Below are 9,474 nucleotides of genomic sequence, written 5' to 3'. Positions count from 1 at the left end.
AAGAGAAATCAAACGGATAATAACTGTAATAACAAATTATAATTTTATCCTCCAGGTGGCCAGGCATAAACGTTGACCATGAGCTACCTGGTTATCCCCATTTACGATGAGACCGGGTAAAGCCCGAACCCAATAGCTATAGTCAAAGCTGTAAAACTTTCCTTCCTTCCTGCTCTATGATTATTTGGGCTACTTAATTTAAAAGAAGTTGCACGGAGCAGTTTAGAGTTTAAGTGTCAATTTTCTGACCAATATATGTACATCAGTTATAAAAAATAAATATTAAATCTAACAGGTTATTTATGTAACAATCCCAATCTAAAAATGCATTTTATATCAGATGTGTAATTGGAAAGACCTGCAAACAGTGAGTATAGGTAAACCAGATTTTTCGTTAAAAATCCAAAGTCGAATATTTATAAAAGCCAAATTAAATAATGGGGAGGCAAATGTTCAATTAGCTTACCTCGTAGAACTGGAATTGGGAAAATCTCGGAACAGTGTATGCACTCGTCAAAGCGAAATAAGTAAACCAGGTTTTTTGGTTGAATATTTATAGATGGAGATACCCATTAACATTTGTGGTTGAATCAGTTGTGTTGATTATATAATAGTATCACGATTACCGTACGAATATCAGTTAACTTCTTTCCCCAATATAAAAAGCTGGAGACTGATTGTCAGCAACTGGATCTCTTGGAACTGTTATTTCCGCAAATATTGTTGTATTTGTAAATAATAATTCTGGAAAATATAAGTTATAGTAATGAAACAGTAATAAATTCGAGCCCACTGAATTCACAGTGTTTCCTTAAGGAATTTAATCCCCTTCTAGTACCCAAGGTTATGGATTATTTCCTCCCAGGATAGAACGAATAACACACTGGTGTAGCAGTACTTCAAACCCCACTGTTTCAGCGAACACAAAGTTCGGTAACAAATCACACTTACAGTTGTTTTGTTTGAAGTTAAAACAATGCAGAACGAAAGAGTAGAAACTCAAAAAATCGTATGGAAATGCTGAGAGGAAGGAGTGCAATGTATAGCCAAAGTTGAGCGTTTTTCAGTTTTGTTGGTGTTTCCGTTTTTCGTTCGTATCTTTCTTCAACAGCTGCTGCACATATATATAGCAGCCAGCTTTAAAGATGAACGACCCTCCACCCTCCATGGTGGAGCATGCACTAGCTTGTTTGTGGAGCAAGCACTTGGCCATGGTGGGAAGAGCATTAGGCGGCTGCTATTGCAGCTGGTGGTCAATACGCGGATTGGAACATATCCGTTACAAATGCGGATAATCTTACGTTAATATTTACTATTAACAAATAAACTTGGTCCAAAAAATTAATCAATCAATCATTTGACCAAATCCAAATCCGAATCCGAATCCGAATCCGAATCTGAAGCCGTAGCCGAATCTGAAGCCGTAGCCATAGCCGAAGCCGAGCCGAGCGAGCGACGACGACGACGGCGCGAGACTTGCTTTCTTCTTAACTCTTTAAGAGCTACAAGAAGAGCAATTATATATATACCCACCAAAAATCTTTTCCTCTTCCAATATGGGACAATGTCTCATTGTCTAGAGGGAAACTTAAAATTTTACTCAAAAATTTCATTTTTCCTCCATTTCCCATTCACCCTCATTTTAAGACTATTTCATCTTAAATAACAAAAACCTCAACAATCTCCCACATGAATGGGGAATGGCTATATCACGGAAGTATGCATGGAAAAACTGTGTGATTTGCAAGCAAGGATTAATCGCATCTGGATAAGTAGGTTTCTCTTTGAACTTTCCGTAGTGAACTTATGTCGGATATACTCTGTCAATCGGTAGATTTGATATCTTTGAACTGACGATCTTTGGTGTATACCTAGACAACCATAAGTCACACAATCAACCCTTAACCGTCTTTGGTTCTCATTGTTGTGTTCGTTTCAGCCATGAACACCGCCTGGTTTCATAAGTGCATAGAGAACTGGCCTTACAAAGTTCTCCTTGAAGCGGCTAACACTTCACACTTACATAGGTGATTCCTAAACGTGTCATCTTGTAGATACACTATTTGATATACCCCGTATCAAATTTAGAAATCATTAAAAAGCCTTAATACTTTATCCTTGGTACTGAACATTGTCTCATCACGAGAACGGACTAAAATTTTATTTGACAATGTTGAACCGTCATTAATGACTTTGTTTGATCTCCTTGAACCTAGATCTTGGGATCTCCAGTCTTCTAGGTAGAGTTACCGCCACAATGACTTGTTCTCGGCCATAGCCCCATTCCCCTTGATGATTTCTCAACTACCTCTCTAGTTAGGCCTTTTGTAAGTGGATCCGACACATTATCACTTGACTTTACATAGTCAATCGTGATAATTCCTCTAGAGAGTAATTGCCTAATGATTTTATGTCTTCGTCGTATATGACGAGATTTACCGTTATACATAACACTCCCAACCCTTCCAATTGTCCCTTGACTATCACAATGTATGCATATTGGTGCCAACGGTTGGGGCCAAAATGGAATGTCTTCTAAGAAATTCCGGAGCCATTCAGCTTCTTCACCAGCTTTATCTAAGGCTATGAATTCAGCCTCCATTGTAGAGCGGGCAATACATGTTTGTTTGGACGACTTCCAAGATACCGCTCCTCCACCAATAGTGAATACATATCCACTCGTGGACTTAGAATCAGTTGAACCGGTGATCCAATTTGCATCACAGTATCCCTCAATCACCGCAGGGAATTTACTGTAGTGCAAGTCAAAGTTCTGGGTATGTTCTAAATATCCCAAAACTCGCTTCATTGCCATCCAATGAGATTGGCCTGGATTGCTCGTATATCGACTCAGTTTACTTATAGCACAAGCTATATCTGGTCGTGTACAATTCATGATATACATTAAGCATCCCAACACACGAGCATAATCCAATTGTGATATGCTTTGACCTTTATTCTTTGTTAATGCAAGATTCACGTCAATTGGAGTCTTTGCAACTTTAAAGCTCAAGTGCTTGAATTTTTCAAGTACTGTCTTAATATAATGAGATTGTGACAATGCCAGACCTTGAGGAGTCTTATGGATCTTAATTCCCAGAATTAAATCAGCAACTCCCAAGTCTTTCATATCAAACTTGCTATTGAGCATACGCTTAGTAGAATTTATGTTGGCAATGTCATTACTCATTATCAGCATATCATCCACATATAGGCAAACAATGACTATGTAATTTGGAACATTTTTAATGTACACACATTTATCACATTCATTTATCTTAAAACCATTTGACAACATTGTTTGGTCTTGTTTGGGTGCTTGTTTTAGTCCGTAAAAAGACTTAAAAAGTCTACAAACCTTCTTTTCTTTACTTGGAACCACAAACCCTTCAGGTTGTTCCATGTAAATTTCTTCCTCTAACTCTCCATTTAAGAAGGCCGTCTTAACATCCATTTGATGAATTTCAAGACCATACACTGGAGCTATATGCTACTAACATCTGTATGGACGTAATTCTTGTAACTGGAGAGTATGTATCAAAGTAGTCTAGACCTTCTCATTGTCTATACCCTTTGACTACGAGTCTTGCCTTGAATTTATCAATAGTGCCATCATCTTTGATTTTTCTCTTAAAAATCCATTTAGAACCCAAAGGTTTATTTCCAGGAGGAAGATCAACCAATTCCCATGTATGGTTGTTCAATATAGATTCTATTTCACTAGTGACTGCCTCTTTCCAAAATAATGATTCTGAAGAAGTCATAGCTTCTTTAAATGTTTGAGGCTTATTTTTCAATAAGAAAGTCACAAAATCTGGTCCAAATGAAGTAGACGTTCTTTGACGTTTACTACGTCTTGGATCCTCCTGATTACATATACTTTCTTTTGTTTCTTCCCGAGGTCGTTTAGATCCTTCACCAAACGACTCACATTCCTTTTTATACGGATATATATTTTCAAAGAACTCAGCATTATCTGATTCTATAACCGTATTATTATGAATGTCGGGATTTTCTGATTTGTAAACCAGAAATCGATATGCTTTACTATTTGTCGCATATCCTATGAAAACACAATCAACGGTTTTCGGTCCTATCTTTACCCTTTTGGGTTTAGGAACTTTCACTTTTGCCAAACACCCCCACACTTTAAAATAATTCAAGTTGGGCTTCCTTCCTTTCCATTTTTCATATGGAATGGATTGTGTTTTGCTATGGGGCACTCGATTTAATATTCGATTAGCCGTAAGAATGGCTTCCCCCACAAGTTCTGTGGCAAACCAGAACTTATCAACAACGCGTTCATCATCTCCTTTAATGTGCGATTCTTTCTTTTCGCAATCCCATTAGATTGGGGCGTGTAAGGGGCTGTTGTTTGATGAATAATTCCATATTCTAAACATATTTCTTCAAAAGGAGATTCATATTCACCACCCCTATCACTTCTTATCATTTTTACTTTCTTGTTAAGTTGCGTTTTAACTTCATTTTTGTATTGCCTGAATGCGTCTATTGCTTCATTTTTACTATTCAGTAAGTAAACATAGCAATATCGAGTACCATCGTCAATAAAAGTTATGAAATACTTCTTTCCACCGCGAGATGGTATTGACTTCATGTCACAAATATCTGTGTGAATTAAGTCTAAAGGATTTGAATTCCTTTCAACTGACTTATAAGGATGTTTAACATACTTAGATTCCACACATGTTTGACATTTTGATTTTCGCATTCAAATTTACGCAGTACTTCCAAGTTAATCATTTTTCGCAAGGTTTTATAATTGACATGACCCAAACGTACATGCCATAAATTATTTGACTCAAGTAAGTAAGAAGAAGCTGAAATATTATTATTGTTTTCCACAACCATTACATTCAGATTGAAAAGGCCCTCGGTGAGGTAACCTTTTCCTACAAATATTTTATTCTTACTTATGACAACCTTGTTGGACACAAAAACGCACTTAAAACCGTGCTTAACAAGAAGTCCAGTAGAGACTAAATTCTTTCTCATTTCAGGAACATGAAGGACATTGTTCAAAGTCATGACCTTGCCAGAAGTCATTTTCAGAAATATCTTCCCATATCCTTCAACTTTTGCTGTTGAAGCATTTCCCATATAAACTGTCTCTCCGGGTCCAGCAGGAGCATAAGTAGCAAAAGCTTCTCTAACTGCACAAACATGGCGAGTGGCTCCTGAATCAAACTACCACCGTTTAGGATTTCCCACCAAGTTACATTCAAAAAGCATGGTACACAAGTTATTAACATCATCATGGTTTACTACCATGTTTGCTTGACCCCTTTTCTTGTCTTTCTTCGGAGCACGACACTCCGTAGATTTGTGTCCGATTTTTTCACAGTTGTAGCAGTTTCCACTGAACCGCTTCTTGCTTGGGTTGTATTTCAGACCAGAAGCCTTCTTTCTCTTTTTGTTATCTTCAACAATATTTGCTCCCATTATTATTGAATTTCCACGGCCTCTCCTTTCAGCAGCTTTATTGTCCTCTTCGATTCTCAACCGAACAATGAGATCTTCAAGGAACATTTCCTTTCGTCTGTGTTTCAAATAATTTTTGAAGTCCTTCCACAACGGAGGCAACTTCTCAATCATTGCTGCTACTTGGAATGCTTCATTGATGATAAGACCGTCAGCAAGTAGATCATGAATAATTACTTGCAATTCCTAGACTTGGGTAATAACAGACTTGCTATCTACCATTTTGTAGTCCAAAAATTTTGCGGCAACGAATTTCTTCATCCCGGCATCTTCAGTTTTATATTTCTTTTCAAGCGCATTCCACAATTCTTTTGATGTCTCTACGCCACTGTATACATTATACAGATTATCATCCAGTCCGCTAAGAATATAATTCTTGCATAAAAAATCGGAATGCTTCCACGCTTCAATCACGATAAAGCATTCATTCTCTGGAGTTTTATCTGGCAGATCAGGAACATCTTCCTTGATGAACTTCTGTAGACATAACGTAGTTAAGTAGAAGAACATCTTCTGCTGCCAGCGCTTGAAATCAATCCCGAAAAATTTTTCGGGTTTTTCTGCCGGTGCCAACGCCGGTGTTCAGCTTGTCGATGCGTTGGCAGTCACCGTCGGAACAGCTTGGTTTTCGCTTTCAGCCGTCATTTTTCCTGTAAAAGAATGACACAAACAAACTTTTAATAATCATTTTCAAACTGGAGTAAAAATCACGTAGATTTTAATCTCCAACAAAACGCCACGAAAGCTTTACTCTCCAAAACGGGAGTACACAAAACCTCAAAGGTTTTATTTTGCAGAATAATAAGAATAACACAAATACAGAAATAAATATTAAATTTCTTAAGATTGTTATTCCCGCCAATATTGTTGTATTTGTAAATAATAATTCTGGGAAATTCGAAGCCAAAGCCGAGCCGAGCGATGACAACGACGGCGCGAGGCTTGCTTTCTTCTTAACTCTTTAAGAGCTACAAGAAGAGCAATTATATATATACCCATCAAAAATCTTTTCCTCTTCCAATATGGGACAATGTCTCATTGTCAAGAGGGAGAAACTTAAAATTTTACTCAAAAATTCCATTTTCCCTCCATTTTTCATTCACCCTCATTTTAAGACTATTTCATCTTAAATAACAAAAACCTCAACAGAAACATGATATCCATTTGCAAGATATATAGTTTATAAAAATTAAAAACTACTCTTATATCATATAAATAAAAATGCACTAAAAATGTTGAGCAACTATTCATTTCATGAAATTATTACCTTTGCTGAGCGAATATTAGACATTTGTAATCCTCAAGAAAAGCATTAAAGCCTAAAGAATAACAAAATACTGCACAGTTATAACTAAAATGACCAAAATATCTGCAGAGGATAAGCAGGCATGCTGACGGGCAACTTCATAAAAAACAATGAAATGGAAGGTGCTTACCACTAGAGCAACCCATTCATGTCAAATTACATTACTAAATTCAATTTGGAATATATTTCTACCCTTTAAAATTATCATATGACTGATGGAAATCATCAAAGAGAAGTTTAAGTATGTAATCTCATGAATAAGTGCCCCTCGAAGTTTAAAATGAAGCGATCACTATTTCAAATGTAAACTGAGGAAGCAAATTTAGGCAGAACAGATGTACTCTTTGAAGTCCAAAGCAAGTAGTGGACCGTCTGCTATCGGGACAGCCAGCCCTGTCGGCTCAGCCGGCCCCAATCGCAAGGCCAGATTCAGATCCCCCATAGCCTGTTCAGCATGAGGAATGGCTGGGGGAGCATCACGATTTCCTTGATCCATTCTCAAGATCACAGCCCCCCCTCCCCCACTAAAACAACAAATTCTTTGCGAAGGTAAAAAAAATTTCCATCCCGCCAGAGTACATGTAAAAAACCAGCAGCAATAGCAGAAAAGGGCTACATCAGTAATTCCAATCTATTACAAGTTAAGAAGCTCAATAAATGAATCAAAATAATAAAAGTGATACACATTTTTGTAGCAGTCATCATTAGTTGAAAATTTAAAGTCAGCAAAACTTAGAATTTAGTCATAGGATCTTTTATGAAAACTTCAGATCTTCCCATATGGTGAACAAGAAAGGTTTCTTCCTGCAAAGTTATGCATGTCAGCTGAGCATTTTCTTATTTGATCAGAGAAAATGACTTACTTGTCATCCATAAATATGGCCTGTTGAAATTTCTTGGTTTGATTGGTGGTGTATTTAACTATCCCACAGTTTGTGGCCACTGGCAGCATATCTGTTGTTATAAATAACAGAAGAAATGTTGTTAAAACCAGTGGTTAGTTTGGCAACCAAGCTTTATTTAATCTGTGAGTCCTCTCTCACTTTTTCTCAGTCCCTTTGAGCTCTCAAATCTTAATTCATATTCCTAAAGCCAGCAATAACAACAATAACTATCCTCGCTCCCAAGCTAGTCGAATCAGCGATATGAATCTTCATTCCGTTTGAACACCTCTTATCCCTTGATCAACAATAATAACAATAAATATCCTTATTCCGAAGCTAGTCGGGTCGACTATATGAATCTTCACTCCGTTTGAACGCCTCTTTTCCTTAAGACAAGAAAAATTGCTGAACCTAAAATTCACCATTAGTAAATGTTTCTACTTCTGGTACAGAAACTAAAAATTACTCTGTGATAATCAAGAATAGTTCTGTTCACGATAAGATAAAGTAACTTAAAATTAAAAATTAATTCCCTCCGTCCTAAAAGAACAACGGAATTTGGAGTATAAATAACAACGCATCTAAGTATCTGTTCCAACTAAAGGTAGTTGTAATTTCCTAGATTTTCACCGTTAAAGATTATATCGTAAACAAACAGGGGAAGAAAAAATTTGCAACAAACTCCTGGATAGCAATTAAAAGCTGCCGAAGCCACTGCAGTCCATTAACCCCGGCACAGAAATCTAAAGGAGGAGATAAAAGAGGAAGCAAGAAGCACTCACTTATAGATAGCAGAAAAGCGAAGCCGGAAAGACTAAGAGGAAACCCAAGCGGCAATGTTGATATTATTGGCGGTCACACCTAGAAAAACAACTCACAACAGCAAAAGCAGCAGCCGGTTTGTCTTCCACTTCGGCGGAAGAGGCGCTTCGAATAGAGAGCAAAGGGCAAAAAACGTATATATATATATATATATATATATATATATATATATATATATATATATATAATGTCGATTTACAAAAGTAACATTATAATATTAAGCATAATAACTCATATTAAAAGGACATAATCGGAATTCTAGATATTAGTGTTATAATCCTATTAGTTTTAGGATATAATACTACACGTTAGGAATCCTACATGATTACCTTTAGGAATACTATTAGTATAATTACTTTCGGATATCTAATTCATATAAAATTAAAAAAGTAAATATTTTTAGTCATGCAATCCTATTACTTTACAATATACTTCTTAAAAATTTCTATTACTAATTTAATTTGAAAACATATTATAATGTCCTATTACTAATTTAATTTGAGAATGTATTATATTGTCCAAAATTATTTAGAAAAATGAGAGCCTATATTATTATAAAAGTATAAATATAATATTAATATACCAAAATAGCCCTAAAATATTAAGCGGAAGAACTCATAGGGAAAGGACATAACTGTAATAATCTATTTTTTGGACTATAATACCTTATATGCTAATTTTTAATATTTAAAATTAATAAAATTTGTCTATTAAGTTCTTATTAAAAATTTCCCCCTAGCATTTCAGATGATGAAATTCATCAGTAACCTTGGGTTGGTTTGTTGCTTCCTTTTTTGGATTTTCCATTCACTGTTGGGCTCTCTTGGTTCTCCATCCTATGAGGAGTCTGGATGGTTAACTGGGCCATTACTGGATTTAGGTTCACAACTGAGTCTATTGAGTTTGGCTCTAAGGCTGATCTTAGGCTTATTCCATACATTACCATACTTCCTGGGCATA

General features: G+C 36.2%; 1 long non-coding RNA gene across 3 annotated transcripts; it reads right to left on the bottom strand.

Moving 5' to 3' along the window:
- Positions 1–4,965: 4,965 nt before the first annotated feature.
- Positions 4,966–8,645, bottom strand: LOC138895040 (uncharacterized). Of its 3 annotated transcripts, none has more exons than XR_011409250.1 (3): positions 8,475–8,645; positions 7,672–7,762; positions 4,966–6,152 (listed from the first exon to the last, which is right to left on the bottom strand). It is a non-coding gene; the product is annotated as an uncharacterized lncRNA (long non-coding RNA). The 3 variants fall into 3 exon arrangements; XR_011409252.1 differs by lacking the exon at positions 4,966–6,152 and adding an exon at positions 6,974–7,347; XR_011409251.1 differs by lacking the exon at positions 4,966–6,152 and adding an exon at positions 7,385–7,612.
- Positions 8,646–9,474: the final 829 nt, after the last annotated feature.

This window comes from Nicotiana tomentosiformis, chromosome 7, assembly GCF_000390325.3.
Source record: "Nicotiana tomentosiformis chromosome 7, ASM39032v3, whole genome shotgun sequence".
In the NCBI taxonomy this organism is placed as follows: Eukaryota; Viridiplantae; Streptophyta; class Magnoliopsida; order Solanales; family Solanaceae; genus Nicotiana; species Nicotiana tomentosiformis.
The sequence above is the reverse complement of the archived record's forward strand: the minus strand, read 5'-3'. Positions and strand labels throughout refer to the sequence as shown.